Raw genomic sequence first — 19,865 nt, forward strand, 5'->3', positions numbered from 1 at the left:
TCTGGAGTTAGCAACTTGACTTGCAACCCATTCATTCATAAGATTGGGCAATCTTTGGCTTCAGATAATTCATTCTTCTGCGATTCCTGTTCTCTATTTTTGAGAGAGAAAGCACTCCTTGGGTAAGCCTCCAATCAGTTTACCATAAGCTCAGTGGTGGCGAACCTAGGGCACATGCCAGAGGCGGCACAGAGCCCTCTCTGTGGGCACACGCATCGTTGCCCCAGTCCTAGGCCTTCAGCTGGGTTTTGTAAAACCTTTTCGCTTTAGGCCTCCACCGCCGTGTGCAAAAAAAAAGAGTTCAATCAATCAGTCAATTTCAACTTCTCACGGGAAAAAAAAGATTTAAAAAGTTGGAATTGATTGATTGAACTTTTTAGTCCCACCTAGTCTGCCGTTACCACTGCAGCCCTGCTCACCCAATGGGCCACACCCACCCAATTGGCCACACCCATCTAATGGGCCACACCCACCCGGCACCTGACGATGCATAAGTGGATTTTGGGTTGCAGTTTGGGCACTTGGTCTCTAAAAGGTACGCCATCACTGCCATAGCTAAAAAGAAATATCCCTATTTCCTAAAACACATATACAGTAGAAGAGAAAAACTTTTGACTCTGCTCGTATACTGGACACAGGCTATTTCCTCTGTATCAGAGTCTCACCATTGCAGTGTTTGGTCCCTTCAAAGCTTATGTCATGGCTGCTGATTCCTGACCAAAAGTTTTTCCATCACAAATTTGTTCCTGCCTGACATCTACTACACCATAATACCTGAAAAAGACTTGGTCAGTTGCTAACTACCTTATTTTTATTCCATTCATCTTCAGTCATAATCAGCAAATGTGGGTCAGGCAAGTTCTCCTTTTGCCATACTGAAAAATTCAATGAGTTTCATCAAAGATCCACATTTGCTCTATTCCAGCATTCCCTCACATGTATTCTAAATGTATTGGACTACAATTCTCAGAATCCCATTGGCAAATTGGCTGACTGGCTGGCTCCTGTTTCTGGGAATGACAGATCAATATATATGGAGGCCCATGTTGGGGAAGGCTGTTTTATTGCCAGAAATGAATGTTGGACCTTCTCAAGCTACCACCTTAACCAGTTGGCAAAAATCACTAGAGCAGTGGTTCTCAACCTGTGGGTCGGAACCCCATTTGGGGTCGAACAACCATTTCACGGGGGTCACCAAACAATGCAGTCTGCCATTTTTTTCCCCTTTTCCTTAGCTGTGCTACTCCCTTTTATTCTATTGGCTTTTGAAAGCCAATAGAATAGACTCTCTTGAATAGAGTCTAATTCTATTGGCTTTCAAAAGCCAATAGGAATTGTCCAGGCTGTCTCTGCCCTGCTGAGCCCGCCAAAAGTCCCATTCTGCAAACGATGCTGCACCAGTTGAGTAGTCCTCGACTTACGACCGGTTGAGGGTCGCGGCATTAAAAAGAGCATGATTCTAGAACTACTCCTTTCTGTAAACACACTCCCAAAGTTTCTTATCCATGTATACTCCTTCAACATTTTTTTTTAAAGTCTTCTTTCCCAATTGAGGACACTCCACAAAATTGAGTAAGTGCAATGAAAGGCTTCTCATGGGACATATGCCTTGATGCATCTAGCTTCTCGTAATCCTTCGGGGTTGCTTTGAAAAGGGCAGGAAGGGAGTTTTCAGACCTTCTTCCTAACGTATAAAGAAACAGGTCAAATGTTGGTATCCTTCATGACTTGCATGCTAGTTTAGGAGCCCTCAGATTCTGCCCACCGACACTTCCTTGTCTCTCAGCATTTGCCTCTGCAGAGATCACTGAAGTCTGCTTCTTGACCAGGACAGTCTGGTAAACAAAGCTATCCTTCCCACATCTGCTTTTAAGAGCTTGGTAAAGAGAGAAAAAAACAGGAAGAAAATCCAAAAATTTGGGGAAGCAAAACCAAAGATCCCAGCCAGCGAACAGGCAGTATCTGGCTAGCTTTCATTCTCCTTTCCCTTACTTACACAACTGTTCTTATACTACTGGTGCATTATTTTAAGTTAATCTGAACCACATAATCTTATCATCACATTTCCCCAGAACAGAAAACAGAAAGGCAAATTGCAGTTCTCTTAAAGTGCAACTTCCAATGATCACATTCAATATGTAAGAAAACTTCCATAGGCTAGATGAGCTCAGTGGCCCAACTAACCAGTGATGGGATTCAAGTATGTGAACAACCGGTTCTCTGTGTGGATGCCACTTCCGGAAGTTCATTCTGGGCCTGGGCAACAAAACATTAGTTACCGGTTCTGCCAAAGTGGTGCGAGCTGGCTGAATCCCACCACTGCAACTACAGTAACCCATTACCATTGACATGGACAACCTATGGCTCTTATGATATGGATCCACATTTATTTTCCTGCCTTGCCTAGGGAGGCTAGGACTTGAAACTGGATCACAGACTAGTGGAATACACAGGGTCCCGCTGCCTCAAACCAAAATTTCATCTAATCCAGTATTTTTGTTTCAAATGGGGTGTCATTCTTGGGTTAATGGTTCTGATAAATGAAACCAGTTAAAAGAACTTCAAGGCAAGATTTCTTCCTTAAAGAACATTTTATTAGGGAACAAAGTATCAGAACTCAACCCAAGAATGAGATTCCCTCCTCCCAGATACAAAGTAACAAATTGCAATTCCAACCCCACAAGAGCTGTCATAAATCACATTCCCCAATTAGCACAGTGTGGGCTTTTCTCTCCAGCCTCTCAGCCCGACAAAACTTATCTGAACATGTCCTTGAGTTTCCACACTTTTACATTGTTATGGCTAGCTAAACCTTCAGGCATTTACCCCATCCCCCCTTCTACCTCTGAACTCTAAAAGAATAGAAAGGCACATTAAAAGCAAAAGTAAAAATGGCTGCTGGTTCTCACTTGTCAGAGCGACGACATCCATTGTCACAGCGTTGACGTCAGGCTTCTAATAGCAATGTCTGCAGGGATCCCATACTGAAAATAATAACTATTGTGTTTTCTGAAATTCTTGTGTTGCCGGCTAATTTAGAATCTGCAGCTACAGAGACCCAGTATTGTCTTAATTTAAATTGTCCCCATTAATTCCAATGCTAGAGTTCCTTTCCAATTGTCACAATAAGCCAAGTGATAGGAGCTTCTTAAGAATTCAACGCACAAAGGGATTGCTTTTGTTGGACAGGTTTTATAGCCCTGCAACCTCTTTTTTTCCCCTCTCCTACTCAGAGTTGCTCGGTTCAGGCACCAGCAAGGGAAGGCTACATTTTCTACGGTAGCAGGTACTGGGTACCTGCTATGACAAAAGAGGGAAATAACTACTTAACAGATTTTACCACAGAAAGTTTGTTATCTCACAATTTATAACAGTAAATAAAAAGAGCTACCTTATCTAAACAGTCTCTCTTTCAGATGTTAATTTAAAAATACAGGTCAATCACAGGACATCTTATCTATTCATCTGTACAGTCCAACTAAATAGGAAGGCTCTCTTAAGATACAGTCTCCGTGTATTTGTCAAAAGTCACAGAAAGAAACGAATGCTACCGGATAGGACCATATTATGGGCCAGTGAGTTCTGCACTCTAATTAATATATGTAGCCGCAAGGAGGCTGACCCTAAATTAAAATCATCTCCTCCCTCCCATCTATCAAAAGGAAGATCAGACAGGGAAAAATATTAGTTGACATTTCTTTAATATGACAGGCAAATTATGTGGGAGGGGGAAACTTTGTCTTCCTTTGAGATCGATCCTGTATATTGAATTAAGTCATTTCAAGTCATGTCTACTGAAATTCTGACCATCCCTGAATCAGATGAGAACACAGAAAATAATGTGTGCTTATTTAAAGACATGTTATTAAATAAGCTTTGCAATTACACTGAAAAAAATTGATCATACTATTCAGGTACCTTTTGCAAAATGTATTCTACTTGTACTCGTGTAGCTTGATCTTTCCTTCTTTACCTCCCTCCCTCTTTCCTTGGGTTCAAGGCAGTCTATGTTATTTTCTACCATTTAATTTTGTTAATTTGTCTCAATTATCCTGTAAGATAGGTCACATTTTCAGAGAGAATGACTGGGCCCTGCTGGCCTTATGGGGACTTGTATCTGTGTTTCCCCAAGTCCCAATCCACAGTCACTACATCATGCTAACCTTCTTGTTCCTGACTTTCAATAAGCTATACAGAATCCAAATGTACCTCTGGCAATAACTGCATGTTCATCTCTAAAACTGTGTTGAGCTTCCAATATACTCAGACAATAACATCAGATTTGATATGCTCTTCGGTTGTTTTCAGCAACATTCTCCAACCTGGTGCCCTCCAGATGACCTGGACTAACATTTCCAGAATTTCTGATTGTACTAGAGGTCCAAATGAGGAACGTTGGCAACAGGAAAAGTGGGTCTGCACTGGCTCACATTCTTTCTTGCTCTATTTTATTGCTGCGCTACTTTCCATTGCTGCTTCTCGTGGGCTGGAATTAATCATATCTGGCATATCATAATGCCCCAGTAGGATGCTATTTATTGAGCAGCCCTTGTATTTTCTCAATGGATTTCTCATCACCCTGGGAAGCGCTTGCCTGTTTATCAAAACTCCCAGTTAGATAATGCAGAAGGGTCCCTGCAAGTTCCACAGAACAGTGAATGGAAAAACAGTGAATTCCTTCCATTTAGGAACTCTCTCTCTCTTGCAATTAATTAAACCAAAAGGCAATGCATTTCTCAAGGATACTTGCTGGTGGAGAAATAAGTACTGAGCATTCAACACACTGGAACTTTCGCTGAATCCCAGATAGACCACTTGCAGTTCCCAATATGATCTTTTGCATTTCTTTGGGCCATTTCAAACAATTCAACTGAATTGCAATAAATAAATAAATAAATAAAATCTGACAGTGTAGTTCCCTGCTATTTTGAAAGACCTGAAAATTGCAGTATATTGTAAAGTGGGCTTACTGTAATAAAAAGCAACCACCCCTGCAAAAATCTTGAAAAATTAGAAAATCCTCAACTTAAATAACCCCCAACTATTTGCTATCAAAGCCTCACCCCTGTGATCCTTGATCCCATCAAAATGTACACCACTTAACAGCGTATCAAGTGGTTTACCATAAAATTAACAGAAACAACCAAATACCGAAATGATAGGGAAAAGGAAAATAATCATCCTTACCAAGCAACATTCATACAGAGAAGACTTACATGAAGATATCCCTAGAAATATCATGGTATATGATTCATGAATTTGAATCTTTACTGGCATTTAGTCACCTTTTCACCCTCTCCAGATGTTGGTTCAGAACTTGCACAGCCTCCTCCACTATGGAAAAAATAGAACTGACTGCCCTCTGAAATTATTTTAATTATTTACTTATTAAATTTATATGTTGTCCATCTCACTGTTAAGAAAATATTGGTGACACCCAGCTTCAAAACACCTGATGGGCCATCTCTGTGCTTTAAATAGATACTAAAAAGTACAAAACAGTGCCTTGAGAATCCCTACATTACAGGCAACCAAATGCATCACACTGTAACATGGTACCCTCAACCCCAGCTCTAAAGACAATACAAGAAAACATGAGGTCGAAAGCAGCTGAAAGACTGAACAAACTCTTCCCCTAGGTCAGGGCTCTTCAAACCTGGCCCTTTTATGACTTGTGGACTTCAACTCCTGGAATTCCTCAGCCAATATGCCTGGCTGAGGAATTGCGAGAGTTGAAGTCCACAAGTCATAAAAGGGCCAAGTCTGAAGACCCCTGACCTAGGTGATCCTCTACCAGAGTACCCATAATTAATTTTGTCCCCAAATTCAGTCTGAATGAGACTGAAAAAGGTTGAGATCTTTCTCCTCCAATAAGATTTGCAGGTGTGCAGATGCCACGATTTGCCCAGAGTCATCTTATAGAGGAGATGGGAGAGATAAAAATTTAATAAATAAATAAAAATTAAAAATTATCTCAAACTGCTTTGCTTTTAAAAAAAAATAGGCATGAATGACTGACCTCAGGTTGATAAATTTGTCTGGAGGCCAGGATTTTTTCAGGCCAATTATAACACAACACAATAACAGAGTTGGAAGGGACCTTGGAGGTCTTCTAGTACAACCCCCTGCTCAGGCAGGAAACCCTATACCATTTCAGACAAGTGGCTGTCCAGTGTTTTATCTCCTTTACTGCCAGTGGATCTACTCCATCATATCCAAACATATAAATTGCTCCTAGATTCATCTAGTTAATGGCTAGATCCCCTGTCAATCCCAAGTCTTGAGTTCTCCAATGCCATCCTTGACAACCAACTTGGTCAGAGAACTCACCGGGCAGCAAAGATGGGTGGTACACCTCCAACAATAAGTCTATCTTGTTATTTCAATGGCAGGAAAAAGCCTTTATAGACTAACTCAGTTCCTCATAGAGGTTTCCAGCTGAGTGAAAAAGGCCCAGAGAGGATAAAGGTCCACAGCCATCTATTGTATGTGCTCCAACTCTTAATATTTAATTCTTCTCTTCTGACATGAGAATACAGCAAGTGTGGCACTTCCAAACTGGCATTTGCAAAGAACTTTATAGCCATTACCAAGCAAAGAAAGTTTTAAAACCTGTTACTGTATTAACTGCAATGCTCATATGTAGACAGCTACCTAATATCTCTTCAAGGGAGGGGGTAATACATTCACATCGGAGGCCCACTTAGAGTTGTGATTCCTCACCAGCCAGTGGATCTGGCAGCTGACTCTGAGGAATCAGATGAGGAGGAGGGGCCTGGAGTGACATTAGAGTCAGAGGAAGGCTCTGAGGAGCTCCAAGACTTACAGTCAGGCGAGGAGCCTGGCCCCTCTACTCGCGCTCAGGCTGAGACACAGCTGTGCTGGGAGGCTGAGTTGGACAGTGATGAAGAACAGTTGGGACAAATCCAGGATGTATGAAAGCACAGGCAAGAGAAGCAAGTAGGACAGAGGAATGCAATGAGGCAGCTCCAAAGGCAAAGGAGAAGGCCTTAGGAAGCCATGTCTTGGCTGAATTATAAAAGGGAAGGTGTGGGAGGTGCTGGTTGCCGAAGGCAACCGTTCGTGTTGAGGATCAAGTTTCTGTGGACTGTGTTTGTTTGCCTTGAACATTGACTCAGATCTGTGAGAATAAAAGGGGTTGGTTTTTTCCTCGCAGTTCCTGCCTGTTTCTTGGAAGAGGGGTTTCTCCTTGTGAGCATAACAAGGACTCACATAGGCTGGGACAGAATACTTAACTGGGGTGTTACAATCCCACATTTCTCAGTGTAGCACAGATTCATTTCTGAGGGACAACTGTGTTTTCCAGAACCATTAAGATCCTTGGAAGATTCCTGAATGAAGCTGATACGTCAGCCCAAAAAGCATGTTCATTCTAAAAAACATTTAGAAGACAAAATCAGCTTTAGTTGTCCCTTTTTTTGATGTGGAATGCTTCAGATTATCTCTTCGTGAGATTGTTTTCAGCCCTAGTTATAAACATTAGCAAGTATTTCTGGAATTGCACACAAAAGGGGAAAAATAGACTTCACCATGGAAATTATGAGTATCTTCACCATAAACCAAAGCTAGTTTACAGCAATTGTTTATTTATGTATTCTTAAACCCAGAAATAAATGAATAAATAGCCTCCCCAGGGGAGCCTGGGAACTGTGCTTCTGTTTAAAGGGATGAGGAATCTCTGAGGATAAAGAGAAATGGGACTTTTTTTTTTTAGCACAGTAAGGATTCTTTGGAAGTACCTTTTACTGCATTTGATCTAAGCATTTTTATATTTTTCTCTTCTCCTGTAAAACCTGCTTGAGGACGATGTATATTGTTCCTTTTGATGCTCCTTAATAAAATAAAATCCATCTCCAAGGCACATGAATGCAAGTTGCCAAAGAGGGTTTCTCTGCTTGCTGGAATCACTTCCCTCCTTTCTCCCCATCCTCTCTTCATGTTAGGAAGGCAAGCACAGCCCTTCCCAAAACAGCTCCTGCATAGCCGCTGGTTTCCAGAACATGAGGTAGCAGCAAGAAATAGAGTGTTAAAAGAATAGTGATGGGGTAGGGGTAGGCAACCTTGGTTCTTTTATGACTCGTGGACTTCAACTCCCAGAATTCCTGAGCCAGCATGTATACACAGAATGCCCATCTCACACCAACAGATACACAGAAAGGCACTAGCTCAAAAAAGGGCAAGTGAGCCACCAAACTGCACTGGTGAATACAAAGATATCAATCTGTGGACTCATGCAGCTCCCTGACCAGGTACTAATCCAGATGAACAATTTCAATCCCCTTCCCTTCCCTTTGCCTAGACTAGTTGGGTCAAGCAAAGGCCCCTTGAGGACAGGGCACAATACCGCCTCCTTGAGAGATGACAGAACCACCCTCTCTCAAGAAACGACTAACCATCACCCAGACCCATTCATGAATCTCCTCCTGGGCAACCTTAACCAACCAAGAGGAACATGGATCTAACTCAGCTAACAACTGCAAATGCCCTGTCCACTTCCTCACGTGCACAGGATCAAACTCTCTCCAGACAACCTTGCAAAACCTAGAAGCCTTCCCCAGTCTCCACTAGTGCTGCCCTCAGTCGAGAGCTGAGTGAATTCCAGCACCTCAAGTTTCATCAACTCCACTATCCTTGAAAAGTGTGAGGTTGAAGAGCACTGAACTATGCAACCAGCTTTTTACAAGATATGCTTGCAAATGGGCAAGTTGACAGCATTTTCTTTTTATTTCCATTGGGGGTGGGGGGGCGGGAAAACACCATTATTTCAAATGTGAGGTTTGAGTTGCCTTTTAGCAATTTAGGCTGGCCAATTTTGCCTTCCCCCAAACATTGTAACAGCTGTCTTCTGAAAAAGCCTTGGAGGTCGGGCTGCCCAGGGAGTTCTCATGAACCAAACTGACCTCCAAGTCCCAGCTGAGCTGCTGGGGTATGGAACAGGAAGTGTCGTGTGTTCTGTCACAGCATCATACCACCATCCCAGCCTTCAAAGATGTCTATGGAGATTCTTGGTCATCCAGCCCATGGTTGTCCCAAAGGTGCTTTTTCAGGAGGAAACTGGACTTTCGTGTTTTTCTTTGAAGACGTTTCATTTCTCATTCAAGAAGCATCTTCAGCTCTGACTGGATAGTGGGGAATGAAAGGATTTTTATTCCTTGCAGACAGCACTTTGTGATGAACACACTTTGAATGGTGCAGGAGTATGAACGGATTTCCAGAAAACATTGCAGACTACAGGAACCATTTGCGCTTCAGTTTGAGATGCAGACAACACGGACTCAACAGCCTGCATTTGTCTTCAACAGTGAAGTGACACAGGGCAGAAAACATCTTACAGCCAAGAAGGCTCCACACCCATTTGCACCACCCAGGTGACCCTGAGGACACAGGTAAATGTCCAAGTGGCCTGAATGACTCTCTAAAAGAATGCAAATGACCAGCTGTCTGCAAGGAATATAAAACCACCCATTTCAGTCAGAGCTGAAGAAGCATCTTGGAAGAGAAGCAAAACGTCTTCAAAGAAAAACAAGGAAGTCCAACTGCCTCTTGAAAAAGCACCTTTGGGATGCCCAGTCTTAAAAGTTACACTTTTATCTCCCAAGAATTCTGAAGAAAATTCTCAGCTCAGTTCCCCAAATGAGCTGTTTATTTATAGGACACTTTCTGAACTTCTGAAGGTAACTTTTCCATATAGCCCTCTTCTCCCCTCCTGTCCCTTCCATGTGGCAGAATAGGTGCTTTGCTGGCTGAACCTAGAACGTCCAGCTGAACCTAGACCACCTGATTGAACCTAGAACCTCCTGTCACCCACTGGGCCTTTCACAGGGAGCAAGAGCTGATATGCCCTGCAGGGTGATCACCCACTTCCAGAAGAAATGGGTGATCACCTTGAATCATAAGCCAAGATTAGAAAAACTCCTTTTCAACCCTCTATTGCATGGAATTATTCATCTCATATTTCCAAAGTCAGCCAGGCCAAGAAAAAAAACCTGCCTTAAACCAGAGATCCCCAACCTTTTGGGCACCAGGGACCGGTTCCATGGAGAGAGGTTTTTCTGCAGATTGGAGGATGCGTGGTTTTGTGTGCTGCCTGCATCCCGCAGATGGGGCTTTGCTTGTTTGTGCAGATCAGTTGCTGGCATGCCGCGGCCCAGTACTGGTCCACGACCGAGGGTTGGGGACCCCTGCCTTAAACCACAAAGGAACTGAGTCAAGAACAGTTGATTTTATAGCATTATCAGCCTCCCAACACTCCACCAAGTTTTTCAAATGAAACTTTTCTTTCCCATTTATAAGCAAAGCAAGGAGCAGGAGGTCAAGGCCCTCGGTCCCTCCATATAAACTTATATAGAACTAGAGTCAAGCTCATAATGGTGTCTGACGTTCAAGATGTCATTTTAAGGGATAAAAAGGAAATTGACAGCGATCTCAAGACTCTTCCATTTTTTCTGGTGGTTGAAGAGAAATTACAAGGGGATCAACTCTAGAGTCTCTAGAATAGGAAGGGAGAAGCCACAGCTTTCCAGATATCTTGGCCATATGCCCCGTGGGTGGAGCTGATGTGAGATGGAAAATGCCTAAAACATTTGCACTGTTAAAGTTTCTCTGTCCCTGTCTAAACTGAAAACAATCGAAAGTTTATTTATTTATTTATTTAGACCGAGCCCTTTGGTAGCAGGCATGACTTGTGGCTCATCAAATGTGCTATTTCACAGGAAGACTTCAAACCTAATGAAGAGATTATTAGAAAATAAAGGGTTGTTTTTTTCCTCCCCCACTTGCAAGTTCCTGCTAGCTCCTCCAGTCTACAGCTCCCTGGCACCTCTCCCCCTTATTAGCACTAATCAGAATTGTCAGTCTCATAGCAATAAACTTGCAATGCTATTTAGTTAACAGCATTTCAAGCTCAACTGGGAGCTAACGGCATCACGCAGCCAAAATCAACGGTAGTGCCAGAACCAGATGTGTAATTCAATTGGGTACATTTGCTTTCTGTGGGTGTAATTTTTGGGATGCCAAGAGTTCAAATTGCACAATATAAATCCAATGGTTTGCATGTGACTTTGCATAATTGTGCTTCTCCTGGAGATGGAGAAAAGGACCGGAAATCAAGCCACTGGAAAGCTTGTTCAACTTCACCCACCCTCTTTGTGATTTTCACTAGGCACTTCCCACTCACTCTAACATGGAAACCTACAAAAACAAAAAGCTAAAAATCCTAGAATGCTAATTTCAACTCTGCATTGTCAAAACCAGTGGTTATCATCAAGGCACTCTGGAGGACACACACACATCCCCCAGTACCAGCTATATATTCCAAACTTAAAGTGCTCTTTAGAAGTAACATTCCAATTCTCCATCTTAGAATTCATGCAGCATTTAAACAAGAGGGTGGCCGTTGCTTCACATTCACCTTTGAAAGTTCTAGAAGAAGAAAAACAAAATCTCTTATTGCCACTGGAATATCTGTGGAGATTCTCAATCATCTAGGTCATGATTGTCCCAGAGGTGTTTTTCAAAAGGCAATTGGACTTTTTTTTGGGGGGTGGGGTTGTTCTTTGACTGCAGGAAGGATTTATACTCTTTGCAGACCAGATGATTGCAAAGAATACAAACCCTTCTATTCCCCACCGTTCAGTCAGAACTGAAGAAGCGTCTTAGATGAGAAGCAAAATGATTTCAAGGGGAAAAAAAAAACCTACGAAAGTCCAGTTGCTTTTTTGGAAAGCACCTTTGGGTGCACCTGGAGTGGTCACTCATAAAACCTCCAATGCTTCTCAAAGATAGTCATAGAAATCAAGTGTGACTAGGAGCTAAGGATGTATTTAGCAACCATCTCAATACAGAATCAGCAGAATGGACAAATGCCTTTGAAATAATAGAAAATACTTGTAGCTCAGGTTTTACATTTTGGCAGTGGTTTGCTCTCCAGGCTTGTTTCAATATAGTTTCTGAAAGTTACATGAAAGAAACCAGACCATTCGAAGTGCCAATCAACAAGAGAGCCAATCAGCTGCTCAGAATTTAAATATAGCTCCAAACGAACAACCAATCACACGACCAACTGACCACACTGGTACACAAGACATTTATTGGCTTAGGAAAATAGGACAAGCAAATATTGCTGATGATGATGTTACCTAGTCTGGTAATGAAACGTTCAGAAACTATATTGAAACAAGCTTGGAGAGCAAACCACTGCCAAAGTCAAATTCCTTCCCTATAATTAAGGCATAGGATGTAGTTTCTAGAGTTCCACCCTTACTACTGCCGATCAAATCCAACTGAGAACAAGAGAAAATGTTACATTCAAATGGCGAGTGATTACCCAATAAAATGCAAAAGAATTCATTTTATATAAAAAGTTAAAAGGGTGGTCAAAAGGAGCAATACAGAGATCCATCCTAACAATAGTAACATAGACCACTCTCAAAGCAACAAGTCCTTTTTGTTAACCAACTGGAAAGTACCTCAGTACAAAAAAAAAAAAAAAAAAAGGAATGGGGGCACATGTGTCCTGTAGGCTGGCTATCCTGTTTTAGAAGAGGCACCCCAATGTCTCTTAACTGCCCAAGAAACAAGCAGCTTTAGCTAATAAGTTCCAGGAAAAAAAAAGTCTGAAAAGAGCTTCAAGTATTGATATTGTAGTCAAGTGCAGATTTTGACTTAAAAAGTCCATAATACAGACAGCCGCGTGGATTGGCTGCCTGGGCCTGCTGGAAAGAGATAACAGGCAGAAGCTATAGAGCCGTTCTCCTGTTCAGCCAAGTGGGAATTTGTAATAGCACAGCAGTGCTGGCACAATTCTGCCGTGTCAATCAATCTTTTGTGGGCGGGCTTCCCAAGAGACAAGGTTGGGCCATTGGAGCTTCTGTCTCAAAATGACTTAAAGAGGATGCTGAACAGGGTTGCATAATTATTAGATTAATTTTAAAAATGACTTGTTCTTAGCCAAATAAGCTTTTTATGCAGAGATAAAAAAAAGATTCGCCCAAGAGAAGTGGAAACACAAGGCTCAGGAATCTGTGGAGCCCAGGTTTAAAAGATAGCAGGATACAAGCAACAGTTCCCAAGGAGCCTTTGAGCAAACATTTTGAGTTTGGGTTCAGGATCTGTACTTTAGAGCAGAGGTCTTCAAACTTGGCCCTTTTATGACTTCTGGACTTCAACTCCCAGAATTCCTCAGCCAGCGTTCCAAAGGGGGGATCACATGACCACAGGATATCATCATGGACATAGAGTACTATGTTTTATTTATCGTACACCACCCAGAGCCCCTCTTTGAAGGAGGTGGGCGGTTTAGAAATATGCAATATAAATAGGTAAGTAAGTAGAAGGACCAGTTGCAAGTACCACTCATTCAGCACCATCATAAGTTCAAAGAATGAGTGCTTGTTAAGGACCATCAGTCCTGATCTCCATTCCTGGCCACATCTCCAGTAGGGATTTGACCTCTGACCCCCGGCAAAACAAGAGGCGGGACAAGTTGAGCTACAGGAGGCAGCATTGAACCTCTTCTACTTCTGCAATGTCAGATCCCCAGCATTTCTGAGATGGCATTACCTTCACTGGGGCTGTGTATGGCCCCTTTGCCTTTCTATGTATGCTGCCTACTACACTCTTGTAAAAGACAAAGCTGAGAGGAAGCCCATCCTTGTGGGGAACCTGAACAGACACAGTGAGTTCCTATTTGCAGTCATAAAAAAACCACCAGATCTCTGATGTGTTATAACAGGGGCCTTCAAACTTGGCCCTTTTATGACTTGTGGACTTCAACTCCCAGAATTCCTCAGCCAGGCACCCTGGCTGAGGAAATCTGGGAGTTGAAGTCCACAAGTCATAAAAGGGCCAAGTTTGAAGACCCCTGTGTTATAACTTCTGTGAAGAATATTGAAACGCCCTTTGTAGTACCTTTTTTTCTTCTATTTTTCTTTAACTTTTTTCCTTGCACTTTTTGCTTTCTTTTTTCCATGCTTTGTTTTTTTCTTCCTTACTTTGTATTAGTTTTAGAGTTCAATCTTCTTTAATCTTTTAATCTTATTGAAGTTTTAATAAAAACGATAACAACATAAGATCACTGTTCTCCTCCACTAAAAATTGTAAAAAAATAAAATAAAATAAAATAATAAAAGAAAAGAAAAGAAAAGAAAAGAAACAACTACTCTGCAAGAACCAGACCAGACTAGGTAGATTTCAAATAGCCCTCCAACATGCCATCCAAGTTACACTCTGCATAATTGCAAACAATCTTGTAGCAACACTTGGCCTTCTGGACAAGCAGATGAAGCTGGACTCTATGAAAACCATATCTAGAGTCACAATTTCACTTAACAAGTTTTTGCTTAACAACCGAGTTGCTGCTCCTAACTGTGGTCGCTTAACAAGGACTGAATGGTAAAGGTTGTATAGATTGCGGTATAAGAAGGATAGGCATTTCTCAGCAGCACCCATCACCATGCTCTATGATAAGGCATCCTTGGAACTATAGTTCAACAAATCTAGAAAATGTGGGTGGGCTCTCCCTGCTCTCCAAGGAACAACCACAGTCAGTATCATCCAGAAATGTGGCTGGTTGTATAGTGAGAACTGTACCAATTTCAAAGAATTTTTAGACCAGCTGGCAGAGAGATTTGTGCTTCTATCTCATTTCACACCACAAACACTTCCTACAAACAATAGTGGCTGTAATATTTACAAAAGCACGGGAAATGTTAAATACAAACCTGAGTGAGGTGGCTTGGGGCAATGCTACTCTTGAATGCACACACAAATGCTTTCCTATGAATGAAGACACAGAACAGCAGCCCTACCAATTTTGGTAGCTATGTCATTAATATTGTGGGCCAAAGAGAGGGACAAGAAACACAGACAAATGAGTATTCGGTAGGTAGAGCATGTAGAAGCAGGACCCTCCCCTCTTTCCTACAGTTTGTCCTTCATTTTGGTGCATAGCAAAACAGGGGAAATGTCAGGGTCTAGACTGAGAAAGGGTCTAGAGCAGTGGTTCTCAACCTGTGGGTCGCGAACCCTTTGGGGGTTGAACAACCCTTTCACAGGGGTCACCTAAGACCATTGGAAAACACATATTTCTGATGGTCTTAGGAACCGAGACACAGCTCCTCTCCGCACCGCTTCGAGCTGGGGGCCGTTGCAGTGCCGGATTCATTTCTGTTGAGCATCTCCTAAGGAAGGCTGCGCTGCTTCGCAGCCCTTTCCACGGAGGAGGCTGAACTAAGTTCTGCTAGTGCTGGCACCCTCTTGGCTCTCTCTCTCTCTCTCTCTCTCTCTCCCTCCCCCCCTCTCTCTCTCCCTCCCTCTCTCCCTCCCTCCCTCTCCCTGCCTGGGTGCTTCTCCAACCAGGCTGGGCGGAGCCGGCGGAGTGGCCTTCCTGACCCCCCTCCCCGGCCAGCTGGAGCTGGGCAGGCCGGCGACCTTCAGAAGTGAGGCGAGGACAAGCAAGGCGCGCTGAGCCCCGGGCGCGGCGGGTGAGTGGGCAGTGTCGGTGCACGCTCAGAGAGTTCTTAGGGTTGGGGGTCACCACAACATGAGGAGCTGTATTAAAGGGTCGCGGCATTAGGAAGGTTAAGAACCAGTGGTCTACAGCAAGGTTGTCAAACTTGCTGCATCACATAACCTGTTGCGACTTATCACAACTTTTTTCCCCTTGCTAGAACTGGGGTAGGTGCGGCTTCCATGTGACACATCTGGCCTGCAGGCTGACAGTTGACACCCCTGGTCTAGGATCTTAGATTGATATGCAGCTGACATTCCCACTCAGGATCATCAACCACCTCAAATAACCTGAGCCAGAGGAAAGGTACATGTATGTTTGAAGACTTCCAGAGGGGAACCTTGGTCCTCTTCTTGTCTCTTGTGACATGCTTGTCTTCTGGCCTATTGGTTCTGACCTATTTGCCAGTGTCTATGTCACAGGTGGCTTAATCATGGTTGATTTAACACCTGTCTTTTCACAACATGAAAGCCACAAACCATGGCTTATAAGCTCAACTGGCTGGATTCACACAATCTGCTATCCCGAAGTTAAGCAAGTCACATTAGGGCTTAGTCTGATGATGTGTGAACCAGGTCACTGACTCTATGGCTACATATTCAGGTTCTGCCATTCCAGAGCGAGGCTCCTCTCTCTAGCCTTTACCTCCAGACTTGCAAAAAATCAAGGTGTGGAATTCTGTGTCTGCAAAGAGCAGATGGCTTTAAAACAGAGAGGTCAGTTAATTGCACAAAGGGAGATTTCTGACCACAGCTATAAACGAGAGCAATTATTGAGATCACTGCTGTTGGAAAATTTAACTCAGGCTGGCCATCCAGAAAATAAATAAATAATGGTGGATCCCAGTGGCTGAATCATTTAATCAGTCTCATTCAGCAGCCAGCATCTTCTCTGGCAGCAAAGAAGCAGGAGACAGCTAAAAATCAATAGCGGTGATACATTTAATATAAATGACAAACAAGAACCATGGTGGACCATTGCTGGCATCAGTTAAGGTTGGTCTGGGCCAGGGGTTGGCAACCTTGGCTCTTTTATGACTCGTGGAATTCTGGGAGTTGAAGTCTGGCTCAGGAATTCTGGGAGTTGAAGTCCACGAGTCATAAAAGAGCCAAGGTTGCCTACCCCTGGTCTGGGCATTAATTAAATGGATAGATGAACAGCAGATGAAGGAGAAGTAAGCCTGGAGAGGTAATGCCTGGAGACGATGAGGCATCATTCCTTAAGAAGCAGCTAGGTTTACTCTCCAATTTGCCAGAGTTAACTCCTAGTCACTTTTGACATTATCTTGGCAACTGAAAGTGCTTGCCCACTTCCAGGATTAAAAAAAGCAAAGCAAAACAAAAACCTTTCCGGTCTTTCTAGCACCCTGATATTGGTCTTCAATCCAAATACCAGCCAAGGCCTGCTTCGCTTTTCTAGCTCTACCAAGGTTGGGGAGAGTGTCGCTATTGCCAAATACATAATGCAGGCCATTTAGAACAGAGGTCCCCAACTTTTTGGGCACCAGGGACCGGTGCCATGGAGAAAGATTTTTCCGCAGACCAGAGGGGGTGTGGTTTTGAATACTGCCTCCATCCTGAGGATAAAGCTTTGCTTGCTTGTGTGGCCCACTTGCTGGCATGCTGCAGACCGGTGCCAGTCCACAGACTGGGGGTTGGGGACCCCTGATTTAGAAGACAGAAATCCAGCTGGGCATTATAGTGTTCCATTCTGATCTCCTAAGAGGCTATAAGTAGAATGCATAAATTAACAGAAATCAGAGCAGCACTAAATAAAATCCTTGTATAAAGTCTCCCAAAACATTCTCGCCAACTATACTTACAGCTCCTAAAGGCTTACCATCTTCTATACATGCCCGGTTCCCAAAACAAGAATCTGTTCCAATTCAGAAATCCAGCCCACTCCTCATTCCTTTCCATGTGCAGGAAATGGAAAATGTTTGTCAGAAATGCTGCTTCTTGTTTGCTCTCCATTAGGCAATTGAGTTGCAGCTGCCAGGTGTTCACCGAGGCTGCTAATATGGTTGGCTTGTTCGTTTAATTGGTTTTATGTCACTAGCGATTTTAAATATAATTGCGGGCCACTACAGCCAGCAATCTCATTTGTGAGGTGTATATTGTTGAAATAAGAAATTAAACTAGAAAAACCGTGTGTTCCTAGGTACATGTAAGAGAGAAATGCCGTACAAATACATAGTTATTAAAAACTATAGATGCCCAAAGATATTGTTCCAATATCAGGGTAGCTTCACATACCAAATCATTTTGTGATCTGGTTTGGCTTAGCTAGGGCTCCCAGAACTGGACTGAAAAAAGTTACCGACAAACATTAGATGGCAGCAAAGTGAAGGGGCGTTGTCATACCTGAACGCCTTTTCTCAGCATGATGATGTAGAATCCACTGGTGGGTAATCTCAGCCTTCCTGCTCACATGAGACTAAGTCAAATTTAGCTACGCTTCCCTCTGGGGGTGTCTTTCCAGTTTTTGACAAGGCGAAGCATCCATGACGAAGTCTGACGCACTGGCTCCAACAATCCTAACACTGGCCTAGACTGCTCTGAGGGAGGGCGTGGATTCTACATCATCATGATGAGAAAAGGTGTTCAGGTAAGACAATGCCCCTTCTCCAGCATGATGCTTGTAGAATCCACCGGTGGGATATACCAAAGCCGCTCATGTCTCCACCGGGAGGGAAAAGTCTAGGCTTGTGTTTCTTGAGAAGACACTACCTGCTGCAGAACCCCCCTACCAAAAGCGGCATCTGTCACTGCAAATTGATCAATCTTATAGTGTCTTACAAAGGAGGAAGGGGAGGACCAAGTCACTGCCCTGTAGATCTCTTCAATTGATGCTTGGGGCCGCACTACGCGTGGAATAAGCAGTGATGTGTGTAGGAACTGGAAAGGATTGAGAAGTATAAGCTTGAGCAATGCATACTCTGATCCATCTACCTATGGTCAAAGAGGAGACCTTCCGACCCATGGCAGAAGGTTGGACAGACACAAACAAGGTCTCCAACTTACGGAAAACCAAGGTCCTCTTAATGTAAATACACAGGGCCCTGTGTACATCTAACTTATGCCACTGTCTCTCCAATCGATGAGACGGGTTTGGACAAAAATTTGGAAGAACCAGGTCCTGGGATCTGTGGAACCAAGTATTGGCCTTCGGAGTAAATGAAGGGTCCAAGCAAAGGACCACCCTATCCTCAAAAAAGATACATAAATCACTCCTGACCAAGAGTGCCGCCAATTCCAAAATTCGTCTAGCAGATGTAATAACTCACTCACGCCCTTGGACTACTGCAACGCGCTCTACATGGGGCTACCCTTGAAAAGTATTTGGAGACTACAGTTGGTCCAGAATGCAGCCGCGCGAGTGATAGTGGGTGCTCCTCGATACACCCACGTTACACTTATCCTCCGTGAGCTGCACTGGTTGCCTATTGGTCTCCGGGTCCAATTCAAGGTGTTGGTCATTACCTTTAAAGCCCTATATGGCTCAGGGCCAGGCTATTTGCGAGACTGCCTACTACCTCATAATTCCCTACGTCCGGTTAGATCCCACAGGCTGGGCCTCCTTCAGGCCCCGTCGGCCAAGCAGTGCCATTTGGCGGGGCCGCGGAGGAGGGCCTTCTCTGTGATGGCGCCCACACTTTGGAATCAGCTCTCCCCGGAGATTAGGACCGCTCCCACCCTGTTGGTCTTCCATAAGCTACTTAAGACCTGGCTTTTCCGGCAGGCCTGGGGTTTATAAAACCTAACTCCTGGATGATTGTCTTTGTACTGTTGTTTTGTTATGTTTTATGTGTTTTTTTATTGTTAGCCGCCCAGAGTCCTTCGGGAGTGGGGCGGCTTATAAATTTTAAAAATAAATAAAATTTTAAAAAATAAAATAAATAAATAACTACCAAAAATGCCACCTTTAAGGAAAGAAATTGAAGGGAACAAGACCTGAGTGGCTCAAAGGGTGGGGAAGTCAGGGCTTGTAAAACCTTAGGTAAATCCCAAGACGGATACCGATGTATAGGTGGTGGTCTGTCATTGACCGCCCCTTTTAGAAACGTGCTGACTGCTGGATGTTGTGCAAAGAGAACCAAGTTATCGCACGTCAAGACCGTTGATAATGCCGCCACCTGCCGATGGATGGTGTTAGGTGATAATCCCTTATTCAATCCATCCAAAAGATAGTCTGATATATTAGGGATGGTGACCGAAAGTGGTTTGAGATGTTGCTTAATGCACCATGTGCAGAAATTCCTCCATGTGGCATCATAAATTCTGTTAGTCGAAGGGCGTCATGAAGCCTGAATCATTGAGATCACCCCTGACGAAAA

General features: G+C 43.4%; 1 protein-coding gene across 2 annotated transcripts in view; it reads right to left on the minus strand.

Moving 5' to 3' along the window:
• The window catches only part of PDE1B (phosphodiesterase 1B), a 141,989-nt gene that overhangs the window by 54,616 nt on the left and 67,508 nt on the right, over positions 1 to 19,865 (minus strand). The window lies entirely within an intron of this gene.

Source organism: Crotalus tigris, unplaced genomic scaffold, assembly GCF_016545835.1.
Source record: "Crotalus tigris isolate CLP2741 ecotype Arizona unplaced genomic scaffold, ASM1654583v1 scf7180000017937.1871474, whole genome shotgun sequence".
In the NCBI taxonomy this organism is placed as follows: Eukaryota; Metazoa; Chordata; class Lepidosauria; order Squamata; family Viperidae; genus Crotalus; species Crotalus tigris.